The following is a 21,894-nucleotide window of genomic DNA, read 5'->3' as shown; positions in this document are numbered from 1 at the left end:
CGTGGTCCCCAACCTTTTTTGGACCACGGACCAGTTTAATGTCAGAAAATATTTTCACGGACCAGCCTTTAGGGTGGGATGGATAAATGTATCACGTGACCGAGACAAGCATCAAGAGTGAGTCTTAGATGGATGTAACAGAGGGAATCTGGTCATTTTTTAAAAATAAAACATCATTCAGACTTAAATATAAATAAAATGGAAATAATGTCAGTTATTTATTCTTTCTCTGCAGAACCGGTACCAAATGGCCCACGGACCGGTACTGGTCTGCGGCCCGGGGTTTGGGGACCCCTGGAATAGAGGACTCTGGCGGTGACCCGGGAGTCTGGCTGAGAACCCGGACAGAAAAGCCCTCCTGGGGTCAGGACGAGATGGGGCGCCACCAGCCTCCGGCGGCACAGGTTGCCGTTGTGATTTAGGGACAGGGTGGCAACGAAAAATCCCGCACTGACCAGACGCCCCTGTTCCGGCATGCCAAGGAGGACTAAGTAACTAAACTGGTCCCCAGCAAGCCGGGCCCTGAACCGCTCCCCCAGGGGCAGGAGGGCCGCTGCCCTCTGATCTCCGTGCCTTCCATTTCACTCCTGGTAATCCATCCTCCACACATCCATCCGGGCCAATTTCCTTAAAGGCACATCGGACCATGTCATTCCCGGCTTAGGAGCCTTGCAGGCTCCCCATCAACTTCCCTCCACGCCTAAGCTCCTTAGCCTGGCATGCAGGGCCCTCCCTGGCTTGGCTCTGCCTTCCTGTGCCACCATCCAGCTACCCTGCCCCGGCCTCACCCTCAGAGCGCCCTCGCCAAGGACATCCTCCGGCAAGCCCTTCCCCGGCTGCGTGAGGCGCCTGTGCTGTGCACGCCTGCCTCTCTCCATCTCAACGGTCTCAACCCTGGAATCAGGATCCCAAGGGAGCTTTAAAATGCCGACGCCGGAGCCACACCCAGAACAATTAAACTAGACTCTCCTGGGCCCGGGCATCAGTGGTTTTTAAAGCCCCCGGGTGATTTCAATGTGTGGCCAGGGCCGCGAACCACTGTTCTCTCTTTAACCAACCGGGACCTACTCCCTTGAAGACGCAGCCCAGGTGTCTCATTTAATCATCAAATATTTATTGAGGCGTGCACTATTCTAAGCACTGGGCATAAAAATAATGATAGCTAATATTTATTGAGCACTTGACATATGCCAGACACTGTACTAAGTGCTTTACATAAACGGGAACAACATCTCTACGGGGGAGGTACTCTTAATTCCCCATTTTGCACATGCAGAAATGGTCACAGAGAGGTGACGTGACTTTTCCAAGGGTCACACAGCTAGTGAGCACTGCAGTGGGATTTGCAGGCAGACACTCAAGCATGGGTCTGCACTTGTAACCCCGGTACCTTCTAGCCCTCATTGCTCACAGGCTATGACGGGGGGGGGGGGGAGAAAGAGAGAGAGAGAGAGAGACAGAGAGAGAGAGAGAGAGAGAGAGACAGAGAGAGAGAGAGAGAGGGAGAGGCAATGCACAAACAAGGAGATACAGAGTCGGGAAGAGAAGCAGAGGCCGCCCAGAACGAGGACGGCACGGGCCCGACTTTAGGCTGGGTGGTCAGGCTCTGCCCGGGAGCAGTACTCAGACTGACACTGAGGGATGAGAAGACTCCTGCCAGGCAGGGGTGGGGAAATGGGGTTCTGGGCAGGGAGCCCGGTGAACACCAGGCCCAGAGGTGGGAACTACGTGATGAGCTCTAGGAACTGCAGCGGTCCGGGGGGGGGGGGGGTGAGGGGAAGGGCACAGGCAAGAGAAAGAAGCTGACAGGGCCAGTGCCTTGCGGGCCACCCAACAGTTAGGATTTTTTTATCCTGAGAGCAATGGAGAATCTTCAGGAAGACATGCCCAGTGTCCGTGTGACAGCGAGCAAGAGAAGCCAGGCCGGAAGGGCCTGCAGGAGGATGCTGCAGCCACTCAGCAAGCATCACCTGCGGTGAGCTGGAGAGAACGCCTCCTCCTGGAAACCCTCCAGGCTTTCACCTCCCGTCATCACCATCATGGTGTAATGTCATTGCCTGTTTACTTTCTGTCCTCCCCCACCAGACAGGGAGCACCCCGAGCGTGGGGGCCAGGTCTAACTGGCCCCTGCAACCCAGCAGCTAAACAATTCCAGGTGCTCAGTGAACTTCGGCCGCCTGCAAGGGAGGTAAACAGAGTCACGCCAGGCAGCATCCTGAAGGGTTTTGAGCTGAAAGCCCCCCTGCCACCTTCCCCTCCAGAGATCTGTGGAGCTCATAGACCTTGGCCAGAAGAAGGAATGCTGCCCCCTCCCTCCCACGCCCTCAGCAGGGCCCTCACCCAACCCTGTGGCTGAACGCCCACCCCCTCAGAAGGAAAAGCGGCATCCCAGCTACAGGTTACCTGCAGCAGCCGAGCCCCAGCCTTTCCCTTCGGCCCCCAGCAAACCCCACGAGGCAGGGCAGTAGGGACAGAGGCAGCCACAGCCCAGAGCCCACCTGAAATAAATAGCACAGCCCCGAGATTCCACGCTTCAAACAGCCCAGGTGTTTAGCTGGTAGTGTGGGCACCGGCTGCAGCTACAGGCATCAGGCCATGAGGACAGGGCCAGGCCTGGCCTTGGAGCTTCAGTCACCCTCCTCTTGCGGCCATCGCCACCACCAGGTGGGCCCCAAAGCCACATGATGCCTCACCTCCATCCGAATCACAGGAAGGCAGAGAGAACAAGGTGTGGGGCTCAGAGGGGCCACTCAGCCACCATGGACACTTGGTGGCAGAACTGGGCCGGCTCCCAGGTTTCCTCCATGTCACTCCTGCCCGGACCTCCGCAGCCCTGCCTGCCCTCAGCGCTCCTGCAGGACCGCCCCTCCCGGCGGGGCCGAAGCTGCCCAGAGCCCAGAGCGGCCCCGCCCGGGGAGCCAGCTGTCTCCTGGGAACAGGCAGCCAGCCAGCCGGGGCCTCCAGGGACGGCCCGAGCCCCTCCTCGCCATCAGAAGCCACACCACCTTCACATTCTGTGCCGGCACGATGGTAAAGGGAGCGGGTCCAAACCCAGCTGTGCGGTCCTGGGCAAACAAACGGCTTACACCCTCTCTGCCTCCGTTTCCTCACAATGGAACAAAAAGGATGATGACAACAGTCCTATGTCTCAGCATCATTGCGGGAATAAAATGAGTCAACAGATTAAAGTTCTCAGCACAGTTCCTGGAAGATAACTAAGTGCTTCCTTCGTACAAATATTAGTGATCACTTCCTAGGTCAGAGTCAGAGGGTCTGGGTCGCCCCAGGAGCACGGGCAACTCACCACACCCACTCTGTGCCTCGGTCTCCCCAGCTGTAAAATAGGGGAGTAATTCATTTCTCCCATCCAAGTACTAACCAGGCCCATTCCTGCTTAGCTTCCGAGATCAGACGAGATCGGGCGCGTTCAGGGTGGTATGGCCATAGACGAGTAATTCATTCCTATGAGTGGTTGGAGGACAACCAGGAAATGCCAAGGAACTATGAAAAGAATCTGGAAGTTAACGAGAGAAAGCACCTTATGAGTGGGAAGCTGATAGGCAGGAACCCCATTGCCGGTAAAGAGCCCCATAGATCACCCCTGACCCAACAGCCTGCTGGGTTTCATGCGCCCCCAGGGCCCAGGCCACGGTCCCGGACATCACTCAGAATTGACAGACTCTTGTCACCGTCCTCCCCAACTGTTTGATTTAGTCACCTTACAAGCAAGCCAGGCGTGAATAGAGCCTTTACTGTCCTTCCAGGAAAAACGAAGCCCCTTTGGCATTCCGTCCCCACCCGGTGGGAGCGGGGCAACTGTGTGGCTGGCAGGTGCATCAGATAATGACAGCTAGATCAAAGGAAGTCCCAGAGCTCAAGCCCGGGAGCCAGCCTTCTCTGCACAGGGGACCCGGACACCACTGGGACCTCATGCCTCTAGAAATGTCTACAAGTCTGGGTGGGGCTGGGGGCCTCCTCCTGGTTGTTAAACAAGGAGACCACAGGCAGAGGCATCAGCGGAGAACCCCTGATGGCATCTCATTCTGCTTTTGACACTTACAAGCTCTGGGACATTAGCCAAACACCTTGGCCTCTCTGAGCGTCGGTTTTCGGACCTTTAGAAAGTATATCTGCCCTGCCCACCTCAGAGGCCACTGGGATGGGAGGATGAGAGGAGGGGAGCTGGGGAAGAGGGACCCGGAGTGCGGGGGCTGGTGCCGGGGAACCGGGCGCGCGCCCCAGCCTCAGTTACTTCCCGGCGGGGTGACCCGCAGCCAGTCCTGATCTCTCTGTGTCTCCATTTCCTCTTTGGTAAATGTGGGTAGGAAAGTGTAATTCACAAGGTTTTGGGGAGGATGAACTAGAATATCACCTCTAAAGCCTGCTGGGGTTCAGCAAATGTGAGCAACTGAGGGATTACCCCCAAGGGAGGGGCCTGGGGTGGTGGTTAGAAGCATGGCAGTGGGAATGAGACATAAGGGTCAAATCCTGGCTCCCTGTGACCTGGGTAGAGTGACCAGCTCATCCCAGTTGGCCTGGGACTCACCTAGTTTTAAAACAGTAAGTCCCACAGTCAGGAATCACTTCAGTCCTTGGCAGACTGGGACGGGGTCGGTCACCTTATGCCCAGAGCCAATGCCATTGCTATTCTGAGCTGGTTTCTACATCTGCAGAGGGAGGTGATACTTACACCCAACCCTTTACAGAGGAGGACACTGAGGCTCAGAGAGAAGTGACCTTCCCAAGGTCGCACAGATAAGTTGAATCGCTGAGAATCGAACCCAGGCAATCTGGGTCTCAATCAGTGTGCTCGACACCCCCTCACATAGCAGGTGCTCAGTAAATAGGAGAGGTTAATAAGAGAAACGACGAACACATCACCCGCTTGTATCCAGCATAGGGCGTGAGTTTATGACTCTGGGAGGGAGTGTAAGGGTCCCTTCACTTTCCACTTTCCTTGTCAGAGGGCCTCTCAGCAAGGACAGGTGGGTGAGAGCCTGGCCACGGAGCCTCAGGAGGCCGAAGCCCTTCTTCCAGGCAGGCCTCCGGAAATGCAGACTGTGGGCTGTGCTCTCTGGGGCCGGCTCCAGGAGCTGTGCAGCATGCTTCCAGGAAGGCAGCCTAGAGCAACATCCTCAGGCTCCGGCCCGCTGTCTCCTCTCATCCCTGCCCCCAGTAAAGGAAACACGAGTGCAGATGGCGCGGAGCGTCCCTGCTTCTTCCAGAAGGTCTGTCTCCTTCCTCTTCCCCAAGAGTGGCAGCTGGGCAATGGTGAGATGAGCTCCAAGCCATACAAGCGGTTGCTAAGTTCCAGACTGAACCTGGTGCCCCCTCCAAACTTCTCAGGAGTCCGGAGTCCCAGCGGACAATGCTCGGCAGGGGCTGCCCAGTGAGGAAGGGGCCGCGCCCTGTGGAACAGGCAGGAAGGACCCCCAGGCACCGCCAGCTCTTCCCCTGATGCCCACCGGCCTGCTGTGCCCCCGGGAGCCAGGCTCAGCTTGGAGATGAGCTGAAACCCCCAGGGCAAGGGAAACTGCACGAGGCAGTGGTGTGGGACCCCATGGAGGTCAGGACAGCGCTTCCTTCCACGGACACAGGAAAGAGGGAGGGCAGCCAGCCAGCAGGCCACCCAGCCAGGGCACCCACCCCGCTGCCCTGTGCCTGCCCTCTGCCCTCGCCTGGGGGCCAAACTGCAGAGGGTCCCAGTCAGCTCCCGGCACCATGGTCCCCCACTCTGGGGGCATTTCCAGCTGGTGCAAGGTCCCCCAAGTCTTTACCTGGGGTACAGTGACACTATTTAAAAATGAAGGGTGGGCAAGGACAGGAATGCCTCTTCGACACTGGGAAGCCATGCCACCTCTGTCCCCACCCTCTCTCCTCGACCGCTACTCAGTAATCACACGTGACAGCTTCAATGACAGATACGACTGTGGGCTCGGGAACCAGGCTACTCGGGTTCGAATCTAAGCTCCGCCCTCTAGAAAGCTGTGCTGCCTTGGGCAATCTATTTGACTTCTCTGGGCCTCCATATTCGTACCAGGAAAAGGAACTAAGAACAGCACCCACCCCACAGAATAATGCGGGGATGAAATGAGTACATAGAGCTTACATCAGAACGGTGCTGGGTCCCCCGTAAGCATTCAATACCCAGAAGCCATTACCATAATGGTATAATATAATTCAGTCCAAGCATGACCTGGGCACTCCATTAGCCTCCCTGAACTCCAGTCCCTCACCTTTAATGGAGACAGCCCTGCTCGCCCGACTTCCTCACGACTGTGGGGTCCACAGTAGATCAGCATGGCGGGGCATCGAGCTTTAAACACTATCCATTGCTATATATACAGGCAAGGAGCGAATATAATGTACACGCTAATAAATATAAGGTGATATAAACATAATACTACGGAGTAACACGATACGGTGTAAGATAATACCCTGCACTAAAAACTGAACTGAGGGAGAGACAAGACAGATGGAGAGTGTGGAGGAGAGAGAGAGAGAGAGAGAGAGAGAGAGAGAGAGAGAAAGACAGGGGCAGCAAGGGAGGGCTGAACTTCAGGAGCAGCGAATCAATGCCACGCTGTAATTTAAAAACCAATATACAGTAAATATCAGCCCGGCGCCGCGGAGCCGTGGCGTCGCGAGGTGACCCGCCCGAGATAACTCACACCCCAAGACAGGCCAGCCACCAGCCCGCCACTGTCCTCCCCGTAACTCATGAGCCACAGCTCTCTCTTCCTGCCCAGGATTTATCCTAGAACCACGGAGCCCAAAGCACCCCCCGGTGTGCCATTGGAACATGGCCCGTGATTTATGAAACAGGCAGAAACCAGAACCCTGAAAATGAGCTTGGGGTCTGGACTTCTCCCCCCCACCCTGGGAGGGGGACTGGGCTGGAGCTCTGGCTGTAGCAGCCTGGCTCTGCGCCCGGGGTGGCTGGGAGCTCAGATTCCTGCAGGGCCCCCTCCCCAGCTCTCCTGTGGATGTGGTCCGTACTGGCCTCCACGGCCCCCTGGAGCCCTGTGCCCTCCCCGAGATCACAGCCCCACCTCCAGGCATCCCCTTAGACACCCACCCAGAGCCCACTCCTGTACCCCCGCTCCCCCAGAGTTCTGGAAACACCACCCCACCAGCGTCCCCTCCACGTCTGCTTCCTCCCTGCCCCGGGTCTGAGACCGTCACTCCCTGTTCCGTGTCCTGGCCCCAGGCCCACTTTCTTGCCCCAGAAGCTCTTTCAGTTCCTGCAAACCAAAAGATACAGAAGGTCCCTCTTCCCGCCACCGGGGCCAGCCCTGGGGAATGGGTGTAGGGGCGTGCGGGACAGCAATTAGGGCCAGGGACATGTCTCTTACTGGTCTTCTACTCACCAGGCTGAATCAGGCATCAGCTGTTCCTTCTTCACAGAAGGTCCCTAATCCAGGTCCCACATGTCCTCTTAGAGCCCCTAGCCCAGTCCAACCCTACACCCCACCCCCGGACATCTGTAATAGTGTCAAAAGGATCCAAATAACCACGTCCTGTAGCCCTGCCACGGACTCCGCCTCCTCAGTACTGTGAGCATAGACACAGCCTGCTACCCCGTGCCTGCCAGGTAGACGCAGCCTAGACACACGGGCCTGGAGGCTCGTTTCCTCATCAGTCTGATTCAACACAAAGAAGGCCAAGGTGGGGGGCCCAGGCCTGAACCCATCAGTCGTCTTCACCCAAACCCTCCTCTCCCGAAGACCCACCCCCACCCCTCAGCTCAACACAGTGTGATCGTAAGGGATAAAGACAAACCCAACTGGACAAGGACTACTTCGTAACTTCTGTGCCTCAGTTTCCCCTCACATTCAATGGACATAACCATGAGCATCTGTCCGTCCTGCCTGCCCGGTGGGATTGTCGGGAGGGTCAGATGAGAGCAGGCAGGGAGTACTGGATTATGGAATCTCCAAGTCGCTACCTCGGGGAGGGCACAGGGCTCCAGGGGGCCATGGAGGCCAGTACGGACCACATCCATAGGAGAGCTGGGGAGGGGGCCCTGCAGGTGGCTGTTTGGAAGGGATGTCAGTCCAGCTGGCCCACCGTGGCTCCTCCCCATGCTTACTTAGGAAAACACCATGACTGTAGCTGTCGAGTAATGACAGCTCACACTCACATGTTCACCACGAGCGGGCCACCGCTCCAAGCCCTCTGCATACAGTCCTGCACTTAATTCTCCTAACAGCCCGACACGGTGGGCACGATTATCATCCCCCTTCTGCAGATGAGGAAAAGAGGCACAGCAGCCTGCTCAAGTCACAGAGCCCGGACAACAGCACTCAGGGTCAGTCCTCGGACCAGGGCCCCTGCTCCCTGCACAGGAAGGGCGCTGCGTCCACCCGTGTGAGTAGCGCCTAAGCATTCTCAGATACGGTGCGCGTTCATCTGCTCCACCCTCTGCTTGGACACAAACTTCCCAAGGGCGAGGAGTGGGCCTTCCGCCTTCACACACAGACTTCTCAGCTCACCTCGCCCCGTGTAGCCTCCCTGTGCTCTTCCCCCACTGACGTGCCACGTCCAGACTCGTGCCCACCTGCGGCCTGGGGGAACGCCCCTCCCAAGCGCGATGGCCCTCATTGGTCATGTGCTTAGAAGCTGCGACTCTAGACGGAGGCTCCAGGATTTATATCTATTTTAGGGTCTCCCCTCAGTTCCCCTCCTCCCCAGTTCATCCTCTGTGACGCAAGTAACCAGGCCTGGAGGGAGATTAAGTGGTTCCTTTAGGACCAGCTGTCCCTAAACTGGGACCACAACCCCTAAATCCCCCCCCCCAAATCGCTTCATCCTTCAGTTTCTATTTGAGTGAGAGGGTAAGATGTCAGCTTAGTATGGGGCGGGGGAGGGGTTGGGGCGCCGCTTGAGAGTGCACGTCTTAAGTGGATTTGGTCACCACCACCACCACCGGCATAGTCAGCTCTCCGTCTAGTAGCTCATGATGTGCGACCGTCAGCCGAGTCCTGAGCAAAGACGCATGCGCACAGGTGCACGCGGACGCTCAGGGAAGGGAGGGCACCGGAGACCAGCCAGCACAGGAACTCTCACCAGCCCTGGTCTCCACCAGGCCCCAGAGTCCACAGGCAGGGCTGGGAGCAGCGCAGGGCAATAAATCAAACAACCGAGGTGACGGAGGGCTGTGTGTTCGCACGGCCTGGACCAGAGAGATGACACATCTTTGTGGCTTTGGGCCGGCCGCCGGCACACAGTAGGCGTCAATAACGGCTTGTTGGATTAAACCGATCAGGGAGGACTGCTGACCAGCCAGTCATGGGGGGTGAGGGGGATGGACGAAGGAGCGTGGGCCTGGTCACCGAATCCTAACCCAGCAAGCTCTCCAGACCTCAAAGCTTGAAGGGGACGGAGGGACAACTTAGAATGAGGTCAAGGAGGCTGCCGTCCCACAGCAGGCAGCAAAGTATAGCACTTAGGGCCCCGAGAGGCAGCGAAGGCGGAGACCGTGAAGATGGTGTGAGCGAGTTGAGGCACGTTTGTGATGAACACATACCTTGATCCTTAACAAGCTTTACGAGAAACGGCCATGAGGGGACTTCCTCAGCCCTACAAGGACAGAGACGACCCGATCCTCTCCTGAGCTCTGCCTCACTGGAAACCAAGCAGAATTGGGGCTAGGATGCCCATGGGGCTGACCTAGGGTGGCATTTCCCAGTTGCTGGAGGTTTGATGTATATCAAAGCCTTTGAGAGCAGAGAGCCAGGAAGCACCACCAAACGGCCATAGGCGTGCACACATGTCCCGACAGAGAAGGGCAGAGGGCTCCAGGGCCAGCTCCCCGCCCACTGTGCGACTGACTCTCCCAGGATCCAGCTCCCCATCTTTCACAGGGGGACAAAACAGACCCGCCCCATCTCCCAGGGTTGTTCTGCAGCAAATAGTGACGAATGTGACACTGTGCTATGACACTGTCTGCTGTGAAAGGGAACCTCTGGACGGGGTCAGAGGTCTGGGTTCTCCTCCTGGCTCCGCTACCTACATGGTCTTTCTTAACCTGAGCCTGGCTCCTCACCCAGACAGGGAGGAGGCCGGCGTCGTGCCCCGCTGAGCTCGGAGAGCCACGTGCACTGCCAGAGACGGTGCGCAGAGAGGCCTGTAAAGTAGACGGTGCTCTGCCAGAGGGGAATGGCATGGGCGCTTGCCTCTGAGCAAGACGCCGAGGAAGTGGACGGGAAAGTGTGTGCTGGTGTGTGTCTGCACATGGGAGAGCACGTGTGTAATGCGTGAGGTGTGTGTGCGCATGTCTGAGTGCATGTGCGAGTGTATGTATGTATGTGCATATGTGTGTTTGTGACGTAAGTAGAGGCAGAAGCGGATTAAGATGGGTTGAGGCCCCGGGCGCAGAAGAAAATATTGGGCCCCTTAAAAAAGAGAGAGACAGGGAAAATATAAATACATGTTAACCATATTTTTAAGTAAATAAAAAATATTACGTACTAGTCATGTTAAAATTGCACATATGAAACCAAACTTGGTGTCATTAGTAAAAAGTGTAAAGCTGGGGTTTTGCGGGGCCCTTCAGAACTGGGGACCCAGAGCGCGCGCCTGGCGCGCCCACCGTTAAATCCGCCTCTGAGCATAGGAGTGCGTAGGTGTGCGTGTTGGTGTTGGGCGTGCATGCGTGAGTATGTGGAAGTGTGTGTACTTGTGTGTGTGTGTGTGTGTGAACATGTAGGAGCATGTGTATTTGCACAGGCATGTGTTCAAGTGGAGGAGGAAGGTAAACAGCGCCCTCACACAGCAGCCCTGGGATCCTGGCCATTCAGAACAGAGCCAGTGAGGGGTGTGGGGAAGGTTAAGAACAGCGGGAGGGGAGCAGGCAGATGGAAGCAGTGGGTCGGCGCCGCTGTCTGGAAGGAGAGCGGGATGAGAGGGCGGCTGGAGGAGTCGGACAAGCTGTTTCCAGAGCTTGGACGGCGCAGCAGATGTATGATCACTCAGGCTGGTCAAGGACTTAGAAATCAAAGGATCAAACACCCGGATGGGAGGGGGCTTGAAAGAGCACTCAGGTCCTGTACTACAGGCGAGGACATGTGAGGAAGAAGGAATGGCCCAAGTCATCTAACGAGTTCCGGCAGAGCGGAGAGGACTCATTCTCAGGTCCCCAGCATCCCCCGAGTCCTCCAGAACCAGCCCCACTGCCTGGTGCTATACAGCTACCTCTAACTATTTATTACTTCCATGACCCCGGGCACCATCCACCCTCCCTCCTTCTGGGCATAACAGTGGTTTCATTACAGGGGACATTGAGTCAAGAGATCAGCTTTGCCCACCCGGACATCGTCACTACCTTTTTAGAATGACAGGCCCTCATCTCACAGCCTTTCTTGGCCATTTGCAGGGGTTTCCGGGAGCTCAGAAAATCAAGCATGCTTTTACGGCCACTGCCATCATCCCTGGTCCCCCATCTCTCTCAGCAGGTGTTGGGGTCCACGCCGGAACCTGAGCCTTGCTCACTCCCCAAGCTCTCCCAAGTCCTGCAGGATGAGTGATCATGTCACCCGCTTCGGAGACCAGAGTGAGTCACGCAAGAGCAAGACGCAGTTTACAACTACTCTGAAGTCTGCGTTTGCACAGACCCCCAGTATAATAAGCTGGGGACCATAGTAACCCCCGCCCACTTATTTAACTGAAGTAGGGGAACTGAGCAGGAGGGAAGCTGGGAAGAAGGAATAGGAAGCGAGGCCTAGAGAAGGGGAGGTAAGAGGAACAAATAGACTTAGCATCCCCGAGAAGTTTATCAGAGACCAGAAGGCTGCTCCACGCAGCCTAGACCGAAGTGGGGCAGAGGAAGGGCGGTGTTGAGGGGAGACGGCCCAGGGGGAGAAGACAGAGGGGGGAGGGATTGGGGGAGACTCGGCATTCTGCTCCCCCTGTTCTGTCTGGGCAGACGAGCTGTGGCATGGCTTCCGCCGGTGAGCGAGTTAACGTCGGACATGCCAATAACAAATGCATGAACTCTACAGAACCCAGTTGGCGGATCCCGCAGTCTCTGGTGTTCCAGGGCTGCCCTGCTCACACGCTTCCGCTGCCAGGAGACCCAGGCTCTGCTGCAGACAACCCCAAGCAGGCTGATAAATGACAAGAACCCAGTTTTGTTGCTGAATCCAGCGTGACACAGTTTCACACCTAAATCTTGTCTCCATAGTTTCAGTCTGTCCCCCCAGGCTGACCTGGACCCCATTAGCCTCGGCCATTAGAGATATTCGAGAAGGCAGGCCTAGATCCATCTAAGTCAACGACGCCTTGGTCTTTTGTGGCTTATAAGCAAGGCCACGCACAGCTTTGTGTCTCCCCTGCAGGACCCTTCCCGCTCCACACAACCTGCAGTTACAATGCAAGAAAATCCCCCCGGAAAAGAACAAAGACCAATAGATCATGGCAGGTGTAGACACTGTCACTGCCTAAACCTGCTTGATGCACTTGGACTTGATCGTTACACAAGCTGGCGACCCAGTGTATGGTGGTCTCCGGTCTGGCTTCTCACCTCATTTCCTTGGGCCTTAGCCTCCGGTTCCAGGATAGTGCCTCTGCCCCTGCCCCCGCTCTGCCATCGTGCTGGCATGGAGGTGCCTGTCCAGGAGGTCCGGGGTGGGGTTGTGCATCTCTGGCCTGCTTTGGGTCCACGGTCCACACTCGGGGTAATCTGTCTTGTAGAATAGTGGTCCCCAACCCCCAGGCCGCGGGCTGGGGGGTTTCTTTCCGCAGAGAAAGAATAAATAACTTACATTATTTTCGTTTTATTTATATTTAAGACTAAACGATGTCTTATTTTTAAAAAATGACCAGATTCCCTCTGTTACATCCGTCTAAGACTCACTCTTGATGCTTGTCTTGGTCACGTGGTACATTTATCCGTCCCACCCTAAAGGCCGGTCCGTGAAAATATTTTCTGATATTAAACCGGTCCATGGCCCCAAAAAGGTTGGGGACCACCGTGTTAAAGCATGCATTCTCCATGGGAGGCAACAGCGCCCCCCCCCCGAGGACAAATGTTTGTTCTTGGGAAGAGTGGAAAAGAATCCTACCCTTTATATATATAAATATGTATGGAAGCATATATAGTACATAAATAGATATACAGTGTATCTGTGGTATTTAAACTTTATGGGGGAATACAATTAGGAGAAAAAGTGTCTGAAAAGACTCCTTAGAGGGAGCAGCAGTGAAAAAAGAGTCAAGAAACAGGGGTCTAAGGAAAAATGCCCTCTGCCCATTCTGGTGCCAACGTTTCAGTGATGGTCATCTGATTACAGAAGAAATGTCATACATGTCAGTGTGTCCCTTTTCAGTTGCTGTCTGCTGCCAATCCCACCCAGTAAGTCTGGGCCCCAGGCCTCTCACCTGCAGGCTCCTCCCATCCCTTCCCATAAGGCACCGGGCCAGCTGGCCTATTATCTCACTGAATCACTCCAGTCCCACGTGACACTGACACACTAAAGCTCACCTTAATTGCCTTCATACCTGGGCATTGTCACATTTGATAAGTTTAGTTACTTGGTTGAAATTAAGAAGGGAGTCACAAATACAAGGCAGGGCAAAAGGAGGTTTACAGTTGTGAGTACGCAAAACACGAGAGTTTATTCCTGCATGACTACTTATTATTTATTGTATTACCTTCTATACAGACAACTGTGAACCTCCTCTTGCCCCACCCTGTCTAACCCTGAGTGCTAAAAGTCTTGTTCCACGCCCGAAACCCATCCACACGCGCGTCCCCGCCCTCCCACCAGCCTTGGGAAGGGAGCATTAGCGTCCCCGATCCATCAGCAAGAAAGCCAGACCTCGGAGGACCTTTGCCTCCCAGAGCTAGGTCCCCCCGACTTGCGATTGAGCCCCCAGGGCTCCCCACACTGTCCCATCTTCCACGCTGTCCACGAAGATGGTGCTGACTGTTTGGAGGGAGCTTTTTAAGCAGGTGGGCGGGAGTGGGCAGGGCCGGCAGACACGCCCACAGAGATGGAGGGCGTGGCAGGGCTCCGTGATGGACGCTCTGAAGTTGCCTGCTCTGCCAGGCCAGGAGGCCAGCAGGCTTAGAGAGGGGCCAGTCCCCGGGGCCGCCTGGCACCCACTGTGGACGAGAGGCAGTATGGAGGAGTTCAAGAGTGTGGACTTTGAATTCAGATGACGTGAGAGGAGAGGGACAATGCTGCCACTTACTGGCTACCTGGCAGGAGCCCAACTTCTCTGAACCATGGGATGTGTTTTTTTTTTTTCCGTTGGTAAAGTGGAGGTGTTAACAGTGGCTATTTCACAGGGTTGTGAGACTTTCATGAGATGATAAAGCAAAGTTCTTAGCTTTGTGCCTGTCCCATAATAAGCAATCAAGAGATTGCTTTTTCGAAGGTGCTGGTCCCAATAGCCTAAGAAATTTCTTGGGGTATCCATTTTACTTGTTCAGTACCACACCTCTGAAACTTCCCAAATTCTCAGTGACCTCTGAGGATTTAAAAGAAAATGAAATTTGTCTTTTCTGGACTTCTCTGGACTTTTATTGTTTCTGAAACCCTCACCTCCTCCAAGAAGCCTTCCCGATTGCCCTTACCCTGAATAGTTCAGTCATGGCTACTCTCCCTGGTCCCTGTCTCCTGACCTTACTGCCTATTTCCAGAAAATACCTTTTCTTACTCCTTCCCATTATAATTAGACCTCCTTCTTCACACCAGTTCCAGTTGGTTCATTCGTCAGACCTTGCTAAATATGTGTCTGGGTCTGAGTTCTTCTCTCTGACTGGGTGTGCCCCTCAACTCCTCCGAGGGGACCAACCACAGGCCCTGCACAGACCCTGGCCTGGACCCGAGAGCACCCCTGTGAGGTCAGGCTTGGGGCAGGAAGAGGCAGAGTCAGAGAGGAGAAGGCAGGGGCTGGGTTCTGGGGGGGACATTTCCCACTCGAGCCTCAGAAGGAAAAGGCTGACAGATGACACCTGTACAACACAGCCCCAGAGCAGACTGCGCAAACGTGCGGGAGGCTGTAAAATCCCAAAGCGAACGAGAGAGAAGGGAGGGAAGCAGGAGTCACGGCCCCAGAGGTGAAATTTGCTTCTGGAATATCTACTCCCAAAGTTTTCTGGAGGGCTGCTCGGAGTCTTTTAACGATCAGCCTCTATGTGACGGCATCAAACCCTTCAGGCAGCCCCATGAATAGAGGAGGCCAGGGCCCTGTCCTCCCTGTCTCTGAGGGCCCCTCCCTCCCAACCCTCCTCCAGATCTGAACAGGCAGCCCTTGGGGAGCGCCAGGGCAAGCACGGGGACATAGCAGCACCCAAGAGGCGCCGCGATCACTTCCTTTCACCAAAGGAAAACACAGACGCTCCCGGGGTTCACACGAAGATGCGGCAGAGCCAGAGCTGGATCCCAGACCCGCCCTCCAAGTTCAGATTCCACTTCATGACACGACAACTCCTTCCCCAAAATACGTTGGACCCTAAAACGACAATGGAGCCCAAAGAAAAATCCTGAAACGCCCACACTGTTGTTGCTTTTGTCCAGGGCCCAGCTCCACGGGGCTGTCTCTGGGAAGACCCTGGGTGCCAATCACGGTCCTCCTCTCTGCCTAGGACCAGGGACTTTCTGAAGGAGAGTGGATGCTCTCCACCCGCCAGGCTGGAGGGGCTCCACAAGCTGGCACTTGGGCAGCACCCGGGTCGGATCAGATCCTTGATTGGACCTCAGAGCTGCAGCCCAGACAAGAAAGGCTCTTCCTGCTGTAACCACACCAGGGATTGGGTGACCACAATGCAGCCGGTTCCCCCAGGAGCCCCACCTCCCCACCTGCATTTCCTACCCCATCCACCCTCCTTCTCCTCCAGTCGCTTCCTAGAAGCTCCCTGCCCTCCCGCCACCCCCGCCCCCACCCCCAGGCCACACTCCCCAGCTTCTCCTCAGATTTCTGGGCCTGGGGAAGGAACTGCAGCCTCAGAGAAGCCCGCAGCCTGAGCCCCAGCGCCGGCGGCGGGGGGGGGGGAGGGCGCACCCAGTCCAGCCCCACAGGAGCCGGAGCTGGGAGCCCCTCTCCCGGAAGAAGCACCGCCAGAGGCTGGAACCGAAACACCAAGTTTGCTCCCTGTGTCCCCGGGGCGAGGGCAGGAAGATAAGTCATTATTACATTGCCGGGCAAGAATTAGGCCAGAAACTCTGAACTGAGGACTGGGCAGGGGCCTGAGCAGAAGCGCGTGGGAAGCCCTCGGAGAGAAATGAAAGTCCGCACTCCTGGCCGGAGTCAGAGGGAAAGACGGCATCCAGGCATCAGCAGAAGGGCCGGCAGCTGGCACGGTCCGCGGAGTCGGCTGGCTCCAAGCGCAGGCCCTCGTGAGCTTCCAGCCCTCCCCGCACCCTGACCCCCTTCTGCCTCCCAAGGATAAAGTCCCACAGCTGGGCCCCTCCGCTTCCCGTGGTTGTATAAGCTCCTCGCAGAGGATGCCCGCCAGCACAGGGCACAGCCCCAACACAGGGATTCTTAGCTTCCAGGACCCCATCTCCCCCACCCCTATCAGCCTCCCAGCATGAGTTCCAAGCCAGCCCCCAGCCATGTCCAGCAGCCCACCTGGAGCCTCCCACCCCAGTGCCTGGGAACTTCACAGCTCAGAGACTGGCAGGTGCCACCCTAGCTTTGCTCCTTCCCAGCTGTGGGGGCCAATTTCCTGAACCCACCCTTTCCCAAGCCCCACGGGCCAATGGAATCAGCCCATTGCAGCCACAGAGCAACCCCCACCCTTGTCCCCCTCTCTCTGTCTCTCTGTCTTACACACACAGACACAGACACACAGAGACACACACACACACAGAGAGAGACACACACACACACATACACACACTGTGGCGGGGCAGAGGGTCAGCATCTATAGGCATGTCTGCAACTCCAGCTCAGAGTGCTAGCTCAGATAAGCTCCCTCTCCCCGCAGGTGTCTGTCTGTCTGTGGACATCCATCTCCCCATGCACTTGGCGCTGGCCTGGCTCAGTCCCTCCTCTTTCTCTCCCAGGCTCTGGCTTCCAGGGGCTCTGTCTCTCTCGAACTCACTGCCTGTATGTCCTTTGTACTGGAGTGACAGGGAGATAGATGGACAGGACAGCTCCCTGCTGTCTCCTAGGGTGTGGGCAGAGAGACACACTGCTGGTTTCTAAGCTCTCGGCCGGCTCTCGCTCCTCCCTGCCCAGGCTAACCTTAGAAGCAGGGCAGGGCTGGGTGGGAGACAGACCTCCCAGCCAGGCACGGCTAATGCCACTTCCCATATTGCTTCATCATGCCATCTGATGCCCCAAGCCGCACACACAATATCCCCCCCCCCCCCCCGATCTCCCTGCCTTTCTACCTGAGGCCAGGATGGGGTCCCTGAGTCCACCCGACCTGCCTCCTCAAACTGCAGTAATGCTTTCCTTCCCTCCGTGAGCCCGGAATCAACCCCTCGGCGGGGTTCTACCCCACCCAGCCAGCCCACAGAGCGCAGGGAGCCTGGCGGTGGACCCAGTCCCCCGCAATAGCTTTGGCCAGGCCTCGCATATGGGGAGATGCAACAGAGTGGTCTGGAGGCAAAGTTCTCCTGCTGTTTCCATGTTTCCATCCTTCTGGGCTCGGGTCTCTCCCTTCTGCCCTCCGGCCTCACCCGGACTGGCTTCCCCTGCTCGTCGCCAGAGTTTCACCCTCGCTATGGAAAACAAGAAAGGAAAGGAAACCTCCCGAGATAAGGATGGGCGAAAAGAGAAGAGGGAGTCCGCCCAACTGTCCGGGTGAGGGAGTCCTCACGCGAAAAAGAAATGGATGCAAAGTTCCCGGTTCCCCGGGCGCGTTCAGCCCCGCGCCGAGCTCCCGCAGACACCCCGACCGACCGCTGAGACGCAGCTGCGGCGACCACTCACCTGGGCGAGGCAGCATCTACCCCCGGCTGGGAGGCACCGAGGCCGGCTCCGCGGGGCGCCCGGGCTCCCCGGCTCGGCCACGCATCCTTTTCCTCCTGAGACAGGCTGGAGTTAAGCCCTTGGCTCTGGCGAACGCAGGCAGATGGTGGCCTCGGATGTCCACGCCGGGAGAGCCCTGAGCGGCTTATTCAGTTATATCCATGGCATTTAGCAAGAAGGGAGGAAAAAAGCACAACTTGTTCTCTTCTCTTCCAGGTTAAAAAAAAAACACAAAACAAAACACACAAAAAAGGCAAAAAGCAAGAAGAGATAATCCCTCCCTAGGAAGACGCCGGTAGGATTTTCCAGATCGAAGAATCCCGGGCATTTCCAGGCACCTCGGGCATCTTGGAATGTGGAGTCTTCAAGTTCAGACGAGCCAGCTGGTGTGAGTGTGTGTGTGTGTGTGTGTGTGTGTGTGTGTGTGTGAGCCAGAGCGAGCCAGGCACTCACACCCACACTTCCCCGCACTCCCCGCGTGCACACTGCCCCCCGCGCGCGCGCACACGCGATCCCTAACACACACATACACACACACATGCACAACGATCACACGCGCAGATGCGGGAGAGAACCGGCGGGCTGCGGAGGCAGCGCGGGGCCAGCAGTGAAGGAAGCCCAGCGGCGGTGCGCACCGTCCCCGCGGAGCTCCCCGGTGCGGCCGCCCCCTGTGGCAGCCCGCGGAGTTGCAGGGGCAGGGAGCCAGCCTCCGCGTCTGCCGGCCCGCGCACCCCCTTTCGGGCCGACCACTCCTGCCGCCGAAACCCGAGCGATCGCGGGCCCCGCGGGGGTGGAGTGCTGAGGACACAGCGAGGCAGCGGGCTGACAAGCGGGACGCGTACGGAGGGGCGGGGGTGCTCCAGGGCCGCGGTGGCGGGGACGGCGGCGGGCGAGCCGCGAGCCCCAGGAACCGGGAGGGTGGGCTCAGCGGCCCGGCAGCGCGGGCAGCCCCTGCGCAAGTCAAGCCGGGCTGCCCGGGCTGTGCCTGCAGCCGGCGCCGGTGCTGCCGCCTCACGTGCGGAGCGCGCCGTGCAGCCTTCAGCCGCCGCCTGCCGGAGGAAAATCGGCCGCGCTGGCCCCGGGCTGGGGGTGGCAAGTGGGGGGTGGAGGGTGGAGGGTGGTAGAATCCCAGACCTGGACCCAGCTCTGATTCCCACACCCTGGGATGGACCTATGGGAAATGAGAACGTGATGAATACACACACACACACACACACACACACATTGAGACTTCTCCTTGTGCGCACTGGAGCCCACTGTTTGCAAGGCATCTTTACAACTCTCCCTTTATTTGATCCTCTCAGCAACGCTTGTTTGACATATGAGGGAACCGAGACCCAGACCGTAAAGACACCTGTCCAAGGCACGTGACTGACAGGGAGTTGAGTCCCGACTCTAAGCCTGTGTAGCTTTAGCAGAAAGTATGGGTCTGGCCAGGACCCCATCTTCCTTCGGTCATCCTCCCTGCCCACTGGCATCAGCAGCAGCCAGTTCCTAGGGAAGGTGGGGCTGGTCTCTGCCCTGAGCGTCCCAAGAGGTAAGCGCTACCTCTCCCACTGAAGGAACTGAATTTTTGAGATCCCTGCTGGTACTCCATCTGGTAAATCCAGGGGCAGGGAGAATGTCTCAATTCATCTCTTCTCTCCTAGTGGCTAACATCTCCCATGCACCTGTCCCAGATACCCACAGGGAGGCACATGCGGCATGTGGATATATCTCTGCAGCCTAGGGTTGGCTTGGCTGGAGAAATCTGTAATATAAGACCTGCCTCCTGTCTATGCACATGGAGTGTGTGTGTGTGTGGGGGGGTGCGTATCTGCAGAAGCCCAGACACCTAGGCCCTGTGTGCTGGGCACCCTCCCCATGTGTACCCCATGAAACTGCCATATCAGCAAACTGCAGACCCTGACGGACAGGCACATCCCTGCCGGGATTCTGGAAAGCCTCGGGGAGAAAGGACGTGGCCAGGATGAAACTCGAGGTACGGTGTGTTATCAGAGTGGGCTGGCATGGGAAAGGAGAGGCGGAACAGGGAGGCGCAGGGACAGAGGGCGAGGGTGGGGGGGGGAGAAATGAGAAGGGGAAGAAGGAGGAAAGAGGAGGTCAGGCCCTGGCCGGTTGGCTCAGCAGTAGAGCGTCGTCCTGGCGTGCGGAGGACCCGGGTTCGATTCCCGGCCAGGGCACATAGGAGAAGCACCCATTTGCTTCTCCACCCCCCCCTCCTTCCTCTCTGTCTCTCTCTTCCCCTCCCGCAACCAAGGCTCCATTGGAGCAAAGATGGCCCGGGCGCTGGGGATGGCTCCTTGGCCTCTGCCCCAGGCGCTAGAGTGGCTCTGGTCGCAGCAGAGCGACGCCCCGGAGGGGCAGAGCATCGCCCCTGGTGAGCGTGCCGGGTGGATCCCGGTCGGGCGCATGCGGGAGTCTGTCTGACTGTCTCTCCCCGTTTCCAGCTTCAGAAAAATACCAAAAAAATAAAAATAAAACATAAAAAAAAAATAAAAGAAAGAGGAGGTCAGTAGGAGGAGGTGGGGCATGAACAGGAGAATGTGAAGGGGGGAGGGAAGGACTGGGGATCAGCACGGGAAGTTTTTACTTTATTGTGCTGACTGCGCGCCACAGGTGGGGGCTGCAGCGAGGGAGTGAGGGTGGAAGGAGGAACTCTACCCAGGCTCCACGCTCTGAGTTCCCCGGAGGGTTGGGGCGGAAAGTTAGGTTCTTTCCTTACCCAACAGTCACCCAAGATAGGATCCGAATCTGGTGGCACGGATAAGACCAGGCTGGCAACAGAACCAAGGTGGGCCTGCGGTCAACGGAATGGTGTGGAGGAGGGGCCGGGGCCCTCATGGATGCGGAACAGATGGGCCGATCTTTGCTCCAAGGTGAACTCAATTCTCCATCAAGAGGGTTTTCCAGCTCAGAGAAGGGAGTGGATATTCTATGAAGAGCTAAGACTGAACCCTTTCTTACAGTGTGGACACAACTGGTTTATTTTTCTGATTATATTTGCCTCAGCCTGAACTGAGTACTGTACTAGGAGTCAGGTGGCCTGGATCCACACCATGGCTTTGTACTAATGAGCAATGTGACAAATCCCTTCCTCTCAACGGGGCTGGACTGTGTACTCCCTAAGGGCTGTCCAGCTTGAGGAAGCCCTGTGCGGCCTTGGCAGACAGAGCAGGGTCGGGTGCAGGAAGATGTGCCATGGAAGGCCAAGAGAAAATCAGTCTGTGGTCCATGCACCATGGAAAGTCCCCAGAAGAGAGTCCACACCTAGAAAGTGAAACAGTGAACCAGGAGGAGCCCTTGGGTCCTTGAGCAAGTCAGAAAGGATGGGCAGAAACACTGAGGTCCACAGAGGTCAGCCGGGACTTCCCAGGGGTCAGTCAATCTGAGAGTGGGGGAGAAGTTTGTATACAAGCCATTCTAATGGTGGGCATCTGGAAACCTCTACATTTCACGCTTTCACTCTTCTAAATAACCCTATGGTGAACATATTTGTACCTAAGTCTTTGCCCACATTCTTGGACTAGATTCCCGGAAATAGAATCACTGAGCCAGAGGGTATGAACATCGTAAGGCTCCTGTACATATTTCTTTGTTTCAGCATTAGTCAAGGCCCTGAATTGCAGGGCAGGTAAATGATTTTCCAGAGAGCTCCCAGCAGCGCAGAAGGACTCTGTCGCGCATGCGTTCCTGTCTCTCTGAGGCAGAGCTCCACGTGTGGGCTTCAAGCCTCATCTCGTGGCTGTACCGCATCCTGGACGATAACTCCATACCTCAATGTGAAGAAGGCTCATACTCCTCCTGCCCCACCCCCCAATCAGGCCTCATTTCCCCCTGTCTTCCAGGGCACTCGTGACCAGCTGGGCACATGGCAGACTCCCATACCCACATGCTCAATGAGATGACAATGATGGATAAGAAGAGCTCTCAGGAGAGGCAGGAGGGCATTCATTCAGCCTG

General features: G+C 56.8%; 1 protein-coding gene across 1 annotated transcript in view; it reads right to left on the bottom strand.

Annotated features, from left to right (window-relative positions):
* The window catches only part of LRFN2 (leucine rich repeat and fibronectin type III domain containing 2), a 313,066-nt gene extending 294,986 nt beyond the window's left edge, over positions 1 to 18,080 (bottom strand). Inside the window, exon 1 of the mRNA XM_066359485.1 lies at positions 17,893 to 18,080. The gene's annotated coding sequence lies outside the window, so the exon portion shown is untranslated. The remainder of the gene's footprint in view (positions 1 to 17,892) is intronic.
* Positions 18,081 to 21,894: the final 3,814 nt, after the last annotated feature.

The sequence above is a fragment of the Saccopteryx leptura genome, chromosome 1, assembly GCF_036850995.1.
Source record: "Saccopteryx leptura isolate mSacLep1 chromosome 1, mSacLep1_pri_phased_curated, whole genome shotgun sequence".
Lineage (NCBI taxonomy): Eukaryota > Metazoa > Chordata > Mammalia > Chiroptera > Emballonuridae > Saccopteryx > Saccopteryx leptura.
This window is presented reverse-complemented; position numbering and strand designations above follow the sequence as displayed.